Source organism: Lontra canadensis, unplaced genomic scaffold, assembly GCF_010015895.1.
Source record: "Lontra canadensis isolate GAN:19392208 unplaced genomic scaffold, GSC_riverotter_1.0 scaffold50, whole genome shotgun sequence".
Lineage (NCBI taxonomy): Eukaryota > Metazoa > Chordata > Mammalia > Carnivora > Mustelidae > Lontra > Lontra canadensis.
Window position 1 is genome coordinate 10,433,133 of NW_022631044.1, and position 17,912 is coordinate 10,451,044.

General features: G+C 39.6%; 1 protein-coding gene and 1 pseudogene across 5 annotated transcripts in view; one reads left to right on the forward strand and one right to left on the reverse strand.

Annotated features, from left to right (window-relative positions):
- USP34 (ubiquitin specific peptidase 34) overlaps positions 1-17,912 on the forward strand; it is a 241,823-nt gene that overhangs the window by 13,811 nt on the left and 210,100 nt on the right. The gene's annotated exons all lie outside the window — the stretch shown is intronic.
- On the reverse strand, positions 14,360-14,916 carry LOC116877083 (annotated as a pseudogene).

Genomic DNA, 17,912 nt, shown 5'->3' on the forward strand with positions numbered 1-17,912 from the left:
AGTTTTATAGAATAGTAAACATAGTATGACTTTCTTGAAACTTCACAAAGAGTTGTCTCTGGTTTATTTTCTTGTATTCCTCAAGGACCTTACTCTTAAGCTATCTCTTTTCCTCCAGTGTCTTACGTTCTGAAGCTTCTGAAATCTGGCTTCTGCTTTTGCCCAAAAACTGTATTGTTACAGGTCACCAGTGGCCTCCTGTTTTTCTGTAATATCTATAGATATTTCTATAATTTTCACATAGGCCAGTGCTTTCCCTGTTTCACTTACTTGGTGCTTACGGTTGTGATATATATGATCATCGTAGGAAGTTTTAAAAAAGATGCTGACACACATCAATAAAACATAATTACTTTGTTAAAATTCTGGCATATAGATCATTCCAGCTAATTTTCTCTGAATATATAAAAATGAGTTCATATGTGCTGTTTGTTTTTTTTTAAATGGGCATTTTCTCATATCCTTATGTCTACAAACGAAATTTAATGGCATCCTACTTGTAGTCTTTGAATATAACACATACTTAGTGTTTTTCTCTTAACCCCCCCTCTCCACAGAACCAAAAAGCAATGAAAATGTCCTTGAGTATAGAAATCTGGATCATGTTCTAGGCCTAAAGGTAAAAAATGTTAAGGCTTCTGATTGCTGAAAACCTAGAAAGATTGTACTAATATATACTCCATCAGTGGTATTTGAGATTGTTTGCTTATTTGCATTAGATGTTCTATTTTAAAAAAAATCCAGGGGCACCTTGGTGGCTCAGTCAGTAAGCATTGGCCTTCAGCTCAGGTCATGATCCCAGGGTCTTGGGATCAAGTCCCACATCAGGCTCCCTGCTCGGTGGAGAGCCTGTTTCTCTCTCTCCCTCAGCCTGCCATTCTGCTGTCTATCGCTCTATAAAACAAATAATTAAAACAAAATTCCATATAGTAGGGGAAAAAAGGATACAGTTGCTGTCTCAGACTACTTGGTTTCTGCTAGACTTTGGATATTAAGGATTATTGTGTTATTTGTATGGACATAATTGGTTCCTGAATTACAATAGTGAATGGTCTGTTATTTAGAAAGGATTTTCTCACTCTGAGATCAGATATTCGATTAAATTTTTTCTAGCTTTAATGGATTTGTTAAATTTTTAATGTCTAGAATTTATTTTGGTCTAAGTTATGAAGTGGGATCTAACATTAGCTTTTCCAAACTGTTACTCATTGGTCTTCGCATCTTTTGCCCAGTGATTTGAAATGCCACCTTTATTTATTATTTTTAAAGGTTTATTTATTTTAGAGAGAGTGTGAGAGCAAGAGTGTGGGTGAATGGGGTGGGAGGAAGGGGTGGAGGGGGCAGAGGGAGAGAGAGAGAATCTCCAGCAGATTCCCCCACTGAGCATGGTGCTTGTTGCAGGGTAGATCTCATGACCCTGAGATCATGACCTGAGTGGAAATTAAGGGTTGGCTGTTTAACTTACTGAGTCACCCAGGTGCCCCAACTGTACGTATTCATTCACTGTATTCACAGAATTATGCAACCATCATCACTGTCAATTTTAGAATACTTTCATTACCTCAAAAAGAATCTCTATACCCTTCAGCTGTCATTCAAAATCCTCCATCCTACCACCCTTAAGCAACAGTCTGTTTTCTCTATGTATTTGCCTATTTTGAACATTTCATAGAAATGGAATTATATTGTCTTTTGTGACCGATTTCTTTCACTTAGCACATTTTTAAAAAAGATTTTATTTATTTGACAGAGATCAAGTAGGCAGAGAGGGGGAAGCAGGCTCTCTGCCGAGCGGAGAGCCCGATGTGGGGCTCGATCCCAGAACCCCAGGATCATGACCCGAGCTGAAGGCAGAGGCTTTAAACCACTGAGCCAGGTGCCCATCACTTAGAACATTTTTAAGATTGATCCATGCTGGAGCATGAATCGGTACTTCATTCTTTTTATGGCTGAGTACTATTTCCTTGTATGGTTATAACATATTTTGTTTTGCCATTCATCAGTTGATCAATATTTAGGTTCTTTTTGATATTGTGAATAATGCTTCTGTGAACGTTTGTGTAAAAAGTTTTTCTGTTGGGGGAGCCTGGGTGGCTCAGTGGGTTAAAGCCTCTGCCTTCAGCTCAGGTCATGATCCTGGGGTCCTGGGAATTGAGCCCCAAATCGGGCTCCCTGCTTAGCAGGGAGCCTGCTTCCCCTCTCTCTGCCTGCCTCTCTGCCTACTTGTGATCTCTGTCAAATAAATAAATAAAATCTTAAAAAAAAAAAAAAGTTTTTCTGTTGACTTGTTTTCATTTCTCTTAGGTCTGTATCGTGGAGTGGTATCATTAGGTCAGCTAATCACTGCATTTAACTTTATCAAAAACTGCCAGATTGTTGTCCAAAGTGCTGCACCATTTTATATTCCCCTCAGCAGTGTAAAGCTTCTAGTTTCTCCACATCCTCACCAGTACTGGTTTGTTTGTTTTCAAATCAATATTTGTTCCTTTGGTGATTTTTTTTTTTTTTTTTTTTTTAATGGATGGGAATACAGAGGCAAACATTTGGTTATTTCGAGTATTCTAGCCTTCCTACTGGGTTAAAGTGCTATCTCATTGTAGTTTTATTTCTTTTGGGGAAATGACCCTTCAGATCCTTTGCTTACTTTTTAATTGTTATTTGTCTTTTTATTATTTGTATGAGTTTTTAATATATTTTAGAAAGAAGTCCCTTATTAGATAGAACTTGCAAATATTTTCATCCATATTGTGCATTATCTTCAGTTTCTCAATAGTGTCTTTTGAAGCACCTTTTTTTGTTGTTGTTGTTGTTAAGATTCATTTATTTGAGAGAGAGGGCAGGCAGGGGGAAGGGCAGAAGGAGAAAATAATCTTGGGCAGACTCCCCACTGAGTGTGGAGCCTGACATTGGGTGACCCTGAGGTCAGGACCCGAGCGGAAATCAAGAGTCAGTTGCTCAACTAACTGTGCCACCCAGGAGCCCATGAAACACAAAAGGTCCCCCCCAACCCATGGATTTTACTTATTTCACAGAGAGCACAAGCAGGGGGAGTAGGAGTGGAGAGGGAGAAGCAGGCTCCCTGTTGAGCAGGGAGCCTGATGTGGGACTCGATCCCAGGACCCTGAGATCATGACCTGAGCGGAAGGCAGATGTTTAGCCAGACTGAGCCACCAGAAGTCCTTGTACAAAAATGTTTAATAATGATGTTCAATTTATCTATCTTTTCTGTTGCTTGTACTTTGGTGTCCTGTTGATTGCCAGAATCCATTGCTAAATCCAAAATCACAAGGCTTACCCTGTTTTCTTCTAAGAGTTTTATAGTTTTGGTTCTTATATTTAGGCCTTTGAGTCAAATTTTTTGTACATAGTGTGAGGTAAGGTTCAGCCTCATTCTTTAGCATGAGGCTGTCCCGTTGTTGTAACAGCCATGGTAGAAAAGATGTTCTCCACTGACTGGTCTTGGCACCTTTGCTGAAAATCATGGACCACAGATACATGGATTTATTTCTCCATGTAATTAACTCTCAAATCTGTTTTACTTGCTCGTTTCTTTTCTTTTCTTTTCTTTTCTTTTCTTTTCTTTTCTTTTCTTTTCTTTTCTTTTCTTTTCTTTTCCTTTCCTTTCTCTTTCTTTCTTTCTTTCCTTCTTTCTTTCTTTCTTTCTTTCTTTCTTTCTGTCTTTCTTTCTTTCTTTCTTTCTTTCTTTCTTCCTTCCTTCCTTCCTTCCTTCCTTCCTTCCTTCCTTCCTTCCTTCCTTCCTTTCTTTCTTTCTTTCTTTCTTTCAAGATTTTATTTATTTGACAGAGATCACAAGTAGGCAGAGAGGCCAGCAGAGAAAGGGGGAAGCAGGCTCACCGCTGAGCAGGGAGCCTGATGAGGGGCTCAATCTCAGGATTCTGGGATCATGACCTGAGCCGAAGGCAGAGGCTTTAACCCACTGAGCCACCCAGGTGCCTCTACTTGCTTCTTTTCAGTCAGGATGTCTTTTATTTCATATACCCTTTTATTAAAACTTTACTTTCATTTGGCTCCATTAGTGGTTCTCAAGAGTATGATCTCGGGATCCTTGAGGGTCTCAGGGAGGGTTTAAAGGGGGGGTCTGAGAGATAAGACATTACTTGCCTTTTGGTTGATACTTTCACTGATAGCCACATTGCAGGAAATAAGGCTATGGTGATGTAGAAACGGTTGGAGTTAGGAGCCCATGGCCAAGAAAGAATTCTTGAGATATCTTTGGTGCAAAAAGGTGGTTTTATTAAAGCATGAAGACAGGACCCATGGGCAGAGAGAGCTATACTGGGGTCACGAGGAGTGACTGATTATATGCTTTCAAGTTCTGAGGGGGTTAGGGATAGTGTTAAGTCTCTAAGGAATTTTGGAATCAAGGTTTCCAGGACCTTCTGGGGGCTAGCTATTGTTAGGAAAAGGTCACTTTATTTTTTATTTATTTTTAAAAAAGATTTTACTTATTTGACAGAGACAGTGAGCAGAAGAGAACACAAGCATAGGGAGTGAGAGAGGGAGAAGCAGGCTTTCTGCGGAGCAGAGAGCCGAATGTGGGGCTCAATCCCAGACCTGAACCAAAGGCAGACGCTTAATGGCTGAGCCACCCAGGCGCCCCAGGAAAAGGTCATTTGTTACTGTCTAATGAAACCTTAGTCATGAGACCCTGTAGGTGTATCTCGATGGGTGCTTGGGGGATGATTGTCAACCTATATCTTACGGGGTAGAGAGAAAGGAAGTTTCCAAAGGAATTTTTGTATGTTAAGACTTACAGGGTTGGGGGTAGGGGAGATGATGAGGTATTGGGATAATGTTAAGCTAAGATTGCCTTTTGCCCCTAGCAAAGTGTTAACATGGAAGCAGCTGAGTTCCTAGAGGAAAGGAATGTTACTCTGCCCTTATAAGTAGTAAGGAAATTTAATTTTTCTTTTGCCTTTGCTTCCCACATTAGTAGTATTTAAGTAGTTAATCTTCACTGCCAAGCACTTGCTTTCTGACAAGTGACGTCCTTGATGAAGCAATAATTAATTTTATTAAATCTCAACACTTGTGTATATGTCTTCATATATGCTGTGATGAAATGAGAAGTACATATAAAGCTTTTCTCCTACATACTGCAGTGTAAGATGGTTGTCTTAAGGAAGTGCGATCATATGATTGAGTTTTAAGCCGAACAAGCTGCTTTTCTCAGGAAACAAAACAATTTTTATTTGCAAGAATGACTCAAAGGTTATCCAGATTTGGGTATTTGGCAGACATTTTCTGGAATGAATGAAGCAAGTATGTCATTTCAAAAAAGACAGTGTTAGTTGCCAGAGATAAAATTGAGTTTTCAAGAAAAAATTAGAATTTTGGAAAAATTGTACCTGTTGCTGTGAGTTTGACAGCTGCCTAGTAGAGTTTTATGAGATTGAGGAGAATATTAATGATATAACTTTTTGATACTCTGTAATGAAATATGTCAACATTGGAAAGACCTGTGTAACTTATTGATCCAGTATTTTCCATAACATCATTGCATGATGTTACAAACACATTTATGGGCTAAAGTTCTATTCAGGGAGTGAGATAGATCGATTGATGGATTTTTTTTTTTTAAGATTTTATTTATTTATTTGACAGAGAGAGGTCACAAGTAGGCAGAGGAAGGCAGAGAGAGAGGAGGAAGCCGGCTCCCCACTGAGCAGAGAGCCTGATGCGGGGCTCCATCCCAGGACCCTGAGAACATGACCTGAGCCAAACGCAGAGGCTTAACCCACTGAGCCACCCTGGTGCCCCATGACTGATGGATTTTAATGTAACAGAGTACTGATAATGGTTTTAGATTTCGTATTGCAACTTAATCTTTAAGAAATTAACAGTCATTGAATTTTGGTGTATTATCAAAGAAGACTATCCAAAATTATCTGATAAAGCTATTTAAATACTTCTATTTCCATATTCATATATTTTAAGGATGGACCTCATACACTTCACTAAAAAGAGTATGTGGCAACAGAGAGAAGGCAGAAGCAGTTAATGAGAATCCAATTGTTTTCTATTAAGCCAAACCCTAAAGAGATTTTTAAAAATTTAGAAACTTTTGACTCAAGCCTGATTTTTTTTTTACTGATTTTTTTTAACAGAAAACAGGCAATGAATTTGTTAATTAAAAATTTTTTTTAACGATTTTATTTATTTGACAGAGACAGAGAGGGAACACAAGCGGGAAGAGTGGGGGAGGGAGAAGCAGGCTTCCCAGCGGAGCAGGGTGCCCGAGGTGGGGCTTGATCCCAGGACACCTGAGCGGAAGGCAGTCACCCAGTGACTGAGCCACCCAGGTGCCCTGAGTTTATTGTTTGTAAACGAACACAATAAATATGGAAAGAAATAAACTATAAATATAAGCTCTTTGAAGTCTTCAGTTTCTGAACATGTAAAGGAATGCTAAAAACAAAAAGTTGGAGAACTGCTGGGGTGCCTGTTAAAATTTTCTTCTTTACTCTGGTTTGTATTATTCTACTCCTTAAAGTGTGGACATTACCCAAGGTTTAGTCTTTTGCTGTGTATTTTATAAAGAAGTTGAAGTAAGGATTCAATATACTACCATAATTGTATCATCTTTTAGACAACTTTGAGTATATTTCTAACCCTGAGCAATTTTCAAAGCATTAGTCTAATATTCTTAATTTCATGCTAGACATTTTTTTTTAAAGATTGTATTTATTTATTTGACAGAGAGATCACAAGCAGGCAGAGCAGAAGGCAGAGGGGGGCGGGAAGCAGGCTCCCCGCTGAGCAGAGAGCCCGATGCGGGGCTCCATCCCAGGACCCTGAGATCATGACCTGAGCCGAAGGCAGAGGCTTGACCCACTGAGCCACCCAGGCGCCCCATTCTATTTAAGTATCTTCCTATCTCAGATTTCAACGGAAGTGAAACTGAATCCATCTTGTTCTGTTTATCATGTTTGATTCTTTCCCAGAACCTTTCTTAATTATATGAATTTCTCACACTACAATCTGTTTTAGTATTTCTAGTACTTTCCAGACTTTAGTGCCTCTGGAAATTTAATGTACATATGAATCACCTGAAGATTTTCTTTAAAATTCAGATTCCAACTCTAACGGTCTGGAATTTTGCCTGAAATTCTTCATTCTAACAAACTTCCAGATGATGCTGATGCTGTTGGTCCTTGGAACCCCTTTGAGTAGCAAGGCCATAGAATACTTTTAATTTCATTTATTCCACTCTTATTTTTTATACTGCTGTTGTAATGTGTTTTAATTACTTAGATTTTGAAAATTAAGACCTTATTTATAAAGTTAATACTCAGATTTATACTTATTGCTGCTCTGCATTCTTTATTTCATCTTTGGGCTTTTGTCTGGGATCATTTTTCCTTTAGCATTTCTTTTGGTGTGGTTCTGTTTTTGATGATTTTTGCTAATATTTTCTTGTCATCTAAAATGAAGAGGAATGGGGCGCCTGGGTGGCTCAGTCATTAAGTGTCTGCCTTCAGCTTAGGTCATGATCCCAGGGTTCTGGAATCGAGCCCCTTATGGGGCTCTCTGCTCAGCGGGAGGCCTGTTTCTCACTCTCTCACTCCCCTTGCTTGTGTTCCCTCTCTTGCTGTGCCTCTCTCTGTCAAATAAATAAATAAAATCTTAATAAAATGAAGAGCGCCTGGGTGGCTCAGTTGGTTAAGCTACTGCTGTGGGCTCAGGTCACGGTCCCGGAGTCCCGGGATTGAGTCCTGTATTGGGCTCCCAGCTCCGTGGGGAGTCTGCTTCTCCCTCTGACCTTCTCGCCTCTCATGCGCGCTCTCTCTCTCTCTCTCTTAAATAAATATTTAAAATAAAATAAAATAAAGAGAAATGCTTGCATTTTCATATAAGCACACACTGAAATGGAATATTGAATTACAGATTGGTAGTTACCATTGCTTCTTTCATTAAGTCATTCATTCCCCCCCCATTTAAATTGTTTCTTCTTCGAAGTCAACCCTCAGTTTTGCTTCTTTGAAGTTTTTTTTTTTGTTTTTTGTTTTTTTCCCATTTGTCTTATTTTTAAGATTTTTCTTTTTGTCTTTGGTCTTAGGATTTCAGCAATTTTACTCTAATATGTCTGTATCTGTTTTTGTATTTGCTTGGGATTCATTCTTTATTCTGGTTTGAGTTTTTAAAAAATTAGTATTGGAAGCCATTTTCTCTTCAGATATAGCTCCTGCTTCATGCTTTCATTACTTTTTGGGATTCCATTTACATAAATGTGTATGCTTTTTCATATTTCTTGTTCCTCTTGATCTCTTCAGAAGCTTGCTTCTCCCTCTCCTCCGCTAGTATTCACTCTCTTGCTGTCTCTTTCAAGTAAATAAATAAAATCTTAAAAAACAAAACTGCATATTATTTAATATTAAAGCCATCTGTTGAGGTCTTAATTTTAGTTACTATATATTTTAGTTTTAAAGCTTTTTATTTCTTTTTTAATAGTTTCCAGAATTTGCTGAAATTCCTTATCACCTGATACCTTGAAATATTTCTCTTGTAAAGTTCAGTTCTCCTGACTCTACTGTCTGATTTTGTCTTATTCTTTCCCACTGTTCTTTTTTTTCTTAAGATTTTATTAATTTTTAAGAGAGAAAGGGAGAACAGGGGAGAGGGGCAGAGGGAGAAGCAGACTCTCTGCTGAGCAGGGACCCTGATGTGGAACTTGATCCCAGGACACTGGGATTATGCCCTGACTCAAAGGCAGACACTTAATCAGCTGAGCCACCCAGGCACCCTTCTTCTGTTTTGACTATGTGGTTTTTGTTCTGGTATGCTTGGCAATTTTTTCTACTTTCCTATAGAAATTTAAACTACGTACAATCACCTGTAGGAGTGGGGAAGGAAGGTGACAATGATTTTATGTAACCATTGCCCAGTCAACACTTAAGCAACTCATGGACAATTTTGTTTTCTTTGTATGCCAGCCCATTTCTTTTTCTACCCATTGGATGACTTTGAAGCAATTCCGCATATTACATTTTACTTGTATATATTTCAATACAGTTCTCTAAAAGACAAATATTTAAAAAATAAATAACCACAATATCATTGACAAAGTTAAAAAATTAAGAATTCTTTCTTTTTTTTTTCTTTTAAAGTAAATTCTGCCCCCAACATGAGGCTCAAACTCATGACCCTGATATCAAGAGTCACATGCTCTACCAACTGAGCCAGTCAGGCTGCCCAAGAATGATTTTTTTTTTTTTTTTGTTAAAGATTTTATTAATGGGGGCGCCTGGTTGGCTCAGTGGGTTAAGTCTCTGCCTTTGGCTCAGGTTGTGATCTCAGGGTCCTGGGATCGAGCCCCGCATTGGGCTCTGTGCTCAGCGGGGAGCCTGCTTCCCTCTCTGCCTGCTTGTGATCTATCAAATGGGTAAATAAAATCTTTAAAAAAAAAAGATTTTATTTATGTATTTGTTAAGAGACATAGGGAGAAAGTGAACACAACAGGGGGAGTGAGAGAGGAAGAAGCAGGCCTCCCGCTGAGCAGGGAGCTAAATGTGGGGCTCGATCCCAGGACCCTGGGATCATGACCTGAGCTGAAGGCAGATGCTTAACTGACTGAGCTACCCAGCTGCCCCCCACCAAGAATACCTTTTTTTAAAATACCAAACACTTTATTTATTTTTAAAGATTTTATTTATTTATTTATTTATTTTAAACACTAAGGTTTTTTTTTTTTTTTTTTAAGATTTTATTTATTTATTTGACAGAGATCCCAAGTAGGCAGAGAGGCAGGCAGAGAGAGAGGAGGAAGCAGGCCCCCTGATGAGCAGAGAGCCCGATGTGGGGCTCGATCCCAGGACCCTGGGATCATGACCTGAGCTGAAGGCAGAGGCTTTAACCCACTGAGCCACCCAGGTACCCCAAAAATACTTTTTTTTTTTTAAAGATTTTATTTATTTATTCATTTATTTGACAGAGATCACAATTGGGCAGAGAGGCAGGCGGGGGTGGGGGGAAGCAGGCTCCCTGCTGAGCAGAGAGCCTGATGTGGGGCTCTATCCCAGGACCCTGGGATCATGACCCGAGCCGAAGACAGAGGCTTTAACCCACTGAACCACCCAGGCGCCCCCAAGAATACTTTCTTAATACGAAAACTTTAGTAGTTAAATTTCCTTCATACTCTAAAGTTTAAATTTTTTTTTTTAAAGATTTCCTTTATTTGAGAGAGAGAGATCACAAGAAGGCAGAGAGGCTGGCAGAGGGGGTGGGGGAAGCAAGCTCCACGCTGAGCGGAGAGCCCAGTGTGGGGCTCGATCCCAGGACCCTGAGATCATGACCTGAGCAGAAGGCAGAGGCTTAAACTTTACCCACTGAGCCACCCAGGTGCCCCTAAGGTTTAAACATTTGTATTTAATACTACCTTTTAAATTTGAATTAGAGGAGATCTGGGGTGGCACAGTTGGTTAAGCATCTGACTCTTGGTTTTGGCTTAGGTTGTGATCTCATGGTTGTGAGATTGAGCCCTGAGTTGATCTCTGCTCAGTGTGGAGTCTGCTTGAGATTTTTTCTTCTTCTGCCCCTCCCATTGGTGCTCTCTCTCTAAAATAAATCTTTTTTTTTTTTTTTTAAAGGTTTTATTTATTTATTTGACAGAGAGAGAGACAGCTACAGAGGGAACCACAAGCCGGGGAGGGGGTGAAGAAGGCTCCCTGCAGAGCAGGGAGCCTGATGTGGGACTTGATCCCAGGACCCTGTGATATGACCTGAGCCAAAGGCAGACGCCCAACTACTGAGCCATGCAGGTGCCCCTAAAATAAGTAAATGTTAAAAAAAAAAAAAAAATTAGAATTCAGATGAGGTCTGTAGTAGTTGGTGATTTTTATTTTATTTGATTTAAAGATTTTATTTATTTATTTGACAGAGATCACAAGTAGGCAGAGAGGCAGGCAGAGAGAGAGGGGGAAGCAGGCGCCCCGCTGAGCAGAGAGCCCAGTGTGGGGCTTGATCCCAGGATCCTGGGATCATGACCCAAGCGGAAGGCAGAGGCTTTAACTCACTGAGCCACCCAGGCTCCCCAGTGATTTTTTTTTTTTTTTTTTAAGATTTTATTTATTTATTTGACAGAGATCACAAGTAGGCAGAGAGGCAGCCAGAGAGAGGAAGGGAAGCAGGTTCCCTGCTGAGCAGAGAGCCCGATGCAGGGCTCGATCCCAGGACGCTGGGATCATGACCTAAGCCGAAGGCAGAGGCTTTAACCCACTGAGCCACCCAGGCGCCCCCCCCCAGTGATTTTTTTTTTAAAAGAACTTTTGACTTTTCTCTATGGATGGGTTTTCCTTTTTTTTTTTTTTTTTTTTTTAAAGATTTTATTTATTTATTTGACAGAGCAAGAGAGCACAAGCAGGCAGAGCAGCAGAGGAAGAGGGAGAAGCAGGTTCCCCACTCAGCTGGGAGCCCCATGAGGGGCTTGATCCCAGTACCCTGGGATCATGACCTGGAGCCAAAGACAGTTGCTTAACCAACTGAGCCTCCCAGGTTCCCCAAATATACTTTATTGATATATAATTTTTTATACATTATTGTATCAATTTTAAATATATGGTTTCATTCATTTTGATAAATGTAAGTACCACCACAATTGAATATTTCTACCAACCACCATCCTTGTCACTGCTGATGTGCTTTTCTCTTTCCAACTTTATTGAGGTATAATTGACCTATAACATTGTATAAGTTTAAAGTGTATGATGTGATAATATGCATATATTGCAAAATGATTATTATAAGAAGGTTAGTTAAAATATCCATCACCTCACATAATTACTTATTTTTTTGCTCTAGTGGCGAGAACATTTGAGATTTACTCTTAGTAATAACTTGCATACACACACACACACACACACACACACACACAGAGAAAGTATATAATACAGTATTGTTTATTTTTTTTTAGTAATCTCTGCACCTAATGTGGGGCTGGAACTTAAGACCCGGAGATCAAGAGTTTCATGCTCTTCTGAGCCAGCTGGGTGTCCCATTCTTAATCATGGTCCTCATTCTGCCACCATGCTGTACAGTAGATTACAAGAACTTATTCATCTTTTATTTAGAAGTTTGGACCCTTTGACGGTCATCTTGCCATTTCTCCCTCCCTCTGGCCCTTGGCAACCACTAGTCTACCCTCTTTTTCTGAGTTCTGCTTGTTTAGATTCCACATAATAAGTGAGATCAGACAGTATTTCTTTTTCTGTCTTATTTCACTTAGCATAATGCCTTTAGGGTCCATCCTTGGTGTGCCAAGTGGCAGGATTTTCTTCTTTTGTATGACTGAATAATCCATTATATTTGTACCACATCTTCCTTGTTCGTTCATCAGTGGATGCTTAGGTTGCTTCCATTTCTTGGCTGTTGTGAATACTGCATTGAACATAGGGGTGCACATATCTCTCTGAGAAAATGGTTAAATTTCCTTCAAATTATAAGTGGGACTGCCGGATCATATATGGTAGTCCTATTTTTGCATTTTTTGAGGAACTTCCTTACTGTTTTACTTCATGGCCGGATCAGTTTACATTTCCGTCCACACAACAAGGATTCCCTTTTCTCCACATCCTAACCAGCTGTCCTCATGGCTGTTTAACAAATGTAAGGTGATAGCTTATTTTAGTTTTGATTTGCATTTCCTTGATTAATGATGTTGAGCATCTTTCACTTACCTGTTGGCAATATGTAGATGTTTGGAAGAATGTTTGTTGAGATCCTTTACCCATTTTTCTTAAAGTGGGTTATTTAATTATTTTGTTGTTGAGTTGTAGGAGTTCCTTATATATTTTGGATATTAATCCTATATAAAGATGATTTGCAGATATTTTCTCCCATTCTTTAGGTTGTCATTTTTGCTGTGCAGATGTGCTTAGTTTGATGTAGTCCTACATGTCTATTTTTACTTCCGTTGCTTTTGCTTTTGGTGTCATATCCAAAAAAATCATTGCCAAGACCAATGTCAAGGAGCTTTTTTCCTAATTTCTTGATTTTTTAGGTCTTAGTCAAATCTTTAATCCATTTTGAGTTAATTTTTGTGTGTGTAAGATAAAGTTCCAGGTTGTTTCTTTTGCCTGTGGATATCTAGTTTTCCCAGCATCATGTATTGAGTATTCTTGGCTCTCTTGTCAAATATTAGTTGACCATATATACGTGGGCTTGTTTCTGGCCTTTCCACTCTGTTCCTTTGGACTGTGTGTCTATTTTTATGCCAGCACAATACTGTTGTGATTATTACAGCTTTGTAATATAGTGGGTTTTTTAAAAAAAATTATTTTCTTAAAGATTTTATTTATTTGTCAGATTGAGAGAGGGAGCACAAGTAGGGGAGTGGTAGGCAGAGGGAGAAGGAGGCTCCCCTCTTAGTGAGGAGCCGGATGCGGAACTTGATTCCAGGACCCTGGCATCATGACCGAAACTGAAAGCAGATGCTTAACTGACTGAGCCACCTAGGCATCCCTGTAAATATAGTTTGAAATCAGGAAGTTTGATGCTTCCAGCTTTGTTCTGAGGATCATGGTTTTATTTGAATTTCATAATTTTTATTTCTCTAAAAAAATCTTTTAGAGTTTTGAGGGATTGCATTGAATCTACACATGGCTTTAGGTAGTATGGACATTATAACAATATTCTTCTGATTTGTGAACACAGTTCATTTCTGTCTTCAGTTTCCTTCATCACTGTCTTATTGTTTTCAGTGTACAGATCTTTCACTTTGTTAGTTAAATTTATTCCTACAAATTTTATTGTTGTTGTTGCTTTCGTAAATGGGATGTTTTCTCTATTTCTTCATTTTTTAAAAAATAGATTTTATTTGGCGGGGGAGGGGGAGAATGGGGCAAAAGCAGGGGGAGTGCCAGGCAGAGTTAGAGGGTGAGAGAGAAGCAGGCTTCCTGCTGAGCAGGGAATGTCAGGCTGGACCCCATGACCTGAACCAAAGGCAGATGCTTAACTGACTGAGCCACCCAGGCGCTCCTGTTTTTTTCTTAATACTTATTTATCTGAGAGAGCGAGAAAGGGAGGGAAGAAGGGGTAGAGGAAGAGAATCTTCAAGTATTCACCCTGCTAAGTGTGGAGCCCTGTGTAGATTCAGTGCAGTCCTTCACGGGCTGGATCTTCCAGCCCTGTGATCAGGACCTGAGCTGAAACCAAGAGTCAGATGCTTAACCAACTGTACCACCCAGGCAGCCCTATTTTTCTTAATGTAGCATCTATCACTGTCGGTTTTCCTCTTAGGACTTCTTTTGCTTCATTCCATCAGCTTTGGTATGTTGTATTTCCATTTTTGTTTGTCTCAAGATTGTTTTTCCCTCTTTTTATTTGCATTTATTCTGTGCAGAATTTACTTCAGGGCGGTAAGTTTTTGTTTCTTTAGTTTCTTCTGGAATATCTTTTTCTTATGTGTAGCTTCCTCTTCTGTTTTAGGAACAATCAGCTCTTTTTCAGTAAGAATCAGCTCAGTGTGGCAAGGAGAGCTCTGTACAGGTTGATCTGACCATGAGCCCTGTGAGTTCAACACCACATCTTGGGTGCTTTGTTCACCTGGATGTGCTCAATGACCAGAGAATCGACATCTAAAGCCTTAAGTTCAGCATCACTCTCCGCATTTTTAAGCATGTGCAGGAAAAATTCAGCACACTTGGGCCACTGACTCTGTCCAGCCACACTGTTTGGCCTGGGCACACCTACCAACTCCACCACTATAGCGACAGAATGGTACACGTTGCTTCTGCAGGGTGACGTCTTTTAGCTACTTGGTGGCTTTCAGATATGCATACCTTTGATGTCCTGCGCTGTTTCACATGTGTTCTTAAAGTGAACATGAAGATTTGAACCTCTTGATATGCATGATTTTGTAGGGTTTTCTGGGTCAAGCGAATAGTGAACAATTTTCAGAGGTCACTTTAGGCCGCTTAGGGAAAGAGGAGCTTGTCTCAAGATTTTTTTCTTTTCTTTTTTTAAGACTATTTATTTATTTAATTGCCAGACAGAGATCGTAAGTAGGTGGCGGTGGGCAGGGGGTGGGGGGGAAGCAGGCTCCCTGCTGAGCAGACAGCCCGATGTGGGGCTCGATCCCAGGACCCTGGGATTATGACCAGGGCTGAAGGCAGAGGCTTTAACCCACTGAGCCACCCAGGTGCCCCTCAATAATTTTTTAAGGAGGCTCCATGCTAGGCATGGAGCCCAACATGGGACTTGAACTCACAACCCAGAGATCAGGAATTGGATGCTTAACTGACTGAGCCACCCAGGTCCTGTGTCTCAAGATGTTTTTTGATTTCTCCTTTGATGATTTCTTTGACTCATTGGTTGTTCAGAAGTGTGTTGTCTATATCCACATATTTGTGAATTTTCCATCTTTCCTCCTCTTACTGATTTCTGTTTTATAGTGTTATGGTTGGAAAAGGTACTTAATATGATTTCAGTCTTTTTAAATTTGCTAAGACTTGTTTTGTGACCTAACGTGTAATCTGTCCTGGAAAATGTTCTCTGTGCACTTGAAGAGAATGTCTGTTCTCCTGCTGTGAGATGGAATGTTCTATGTATGGCTGGTCCATTTATTCTTAAGTGTAGTTCAAGTCCAGTGTTTGTTTATTGATTTTCTGTCTGATCTATCCATTACTGAAAATGGAATATACAAGTCCCATGCTCTTATTGTAATGTTTTTATTTCTTTATTTAAATCTAGTGTTTGCTTAATATGTATTTAGGTACTTGAGGCTTACATGAAACATCTTACAAATAATAGTCTGTGTTAAGTTAATAACTCTATTTCAACTGCATATAAAACCTCTTCCATAGGGCTCCTGGGTGGCTCATTTGTTAAGCGTCTGCCTTTGGCTCAGTTCATGGTTCCAGGGTCCTGGGAACAAGCCCCATGTCAGGCCTCCTGCTCAGCAGGAAGCATGCTTCTCCCTCTCCCCCTCTTGTATTCCCTCTCTGTCTCTCTGTCAAATAAAATTAAAACAAACAAGCAAGCCCCCCAAACCTCTGCCCTTTTACTGCCATCCCCCAGTTTCATTTTTGATGCTACCATTTATCTTCTTCTTCTTCTTCTTTTTTTTTTTTTTTTTTTTTTAAGATTTTGTTTATTTGAGTGGGAGAGAGCATAAGGGGGGTGAGGGGCAGAGGGAGAGGGAGAAGCAGACTCCCACTGAGCAGGAAGCCCAACGTGGGGCTGGATCCCTGGACCCTGAGATCATGACCTGAGCCAAAGGCAGATGCTGAACTGAACCACCCAGTGCCCCCATTTATATCTTTTTATATCCTGTATCCATTAGCAAATTGTAGCCTTTGTTATTTTTAATAATTTTGTCTTTTAAGGCTTTAGCTAGAGTTAAGTGATTGACATACCACCATATTATAGTATTAGATTATCTCAAATTTGACCATACTCTTATTTTTATAAATGTGTTTTATATATATTTTAAGACTTTGTTTATTTGGGATAGTGTGTGGGTGGGGTGGCAGGGACAGAGGGAGAGAGACAAGCAGACTGCAGTAAGTGAGGTTCGATCCCATGACCCTGAGATCATGAGCCTTGCTGAAAGTGCTTTGACTGACTGAGCCAGCCAGGTGCCCCAAGTGTGTTTTGTATTTTCATGTACTAAATAGTATTTCATTTCATTTCATTTTGAAGAATTCCTGTTAGCTTTGTATTCAAGGCAGGTATACCGGTGGTGAGCGCTCTCAGATTTTTTTCTGGGAAAGTCTTTATTTCTCCATTTCTGAGGGACATTTTTGCTGGGTAAAGTATTCTTGGTTGGCAGTTTCTTTCTCTCTTCCTTTCTTTCTTTGGCAGTTTTTTTCTTTCAGCATTTATTTAATGGATCATCCCATTCTCTCTGGGCATATGTGAGGAATTTTTTTCTCTTTTATTTTTTTTTAAAGATTTTATTTCTTTATTAGCACAAGCAGGCAGAGTGGCAGGCAGAGGGAGAGGGAGAAGTAGGCTCCCTGCTGAGCAAGAGCTGGAAGCTGTCTAGATCGTGGGACACTGGAATCATGACCTGAGCTGAAGGCAGATGGTCAACCAGCTGAGACACCCAGGCACCCTAATTTTTTTCTCTTCCAGAGTTAGTTTTATTATAATATGTATTGGAGATCTTTCTGAGTTGAAATTTTTTGCAGCTGTGAACTTCATGAACTCAAGTATCCAAATCTCTAATCACATTTGGGAAGTTGTCTGCTGCTACTTCTCTTTTAAATAAAATGCTGCCCCCCTTTTTCTTTCTTCTGGGACTCCTCCAAAAATACATGGATATTTCTTTTAATTGTATCCTGTAGTTCCCTAGGCTTTCTTGAGTCTTTTTACTTTTGAATGTGTAATTTTCAAAATCAACCTGGTCTCTACAGATTGTTCCTTCTGCTTGATCATGTCTTCTCTTGTTGGATTTTATTGCATTTTTATTTCATTCATTGTGTTCTTCACATTGTGTTCTTCACATTGAAGAACACATTGTGTTTTTCATTTTGTGTACTTCAGCTCCACAACTTCTCTTTGGTTCTTTTTGGGTCTTTTTAAAAAATTTGTCTCTTTTTTAGAACTTCTCACTTTTTGTCTGTGTATTGCTTTTCTGATTTTATTGAGTAGTCTTTCTGTGTTTTCTTGTGGGTCACCGAGCTTCCTTAAAACAACTGTTTTGAATACTTTTTTTTTTTTTTAAAGATTTTATTTATTTGTTTGACAGATAGAGATCACAAGTAGGCAGAGAGGCAGGCAGAGAGAGAGGAAGGGAAGCAGGCTCCCTGCCAAGCAGACAGCCCAATGCGGGGCTCCATCCCAGGACCCTGGAATCATGACCTAAGCTGAAGGCAGAGGCTTTAACTCACTGAGCCATCCAGGTGCCCCAGAAATTAGAATTTTTGTATGTATGTTTGTATGCCTTTTCTCTT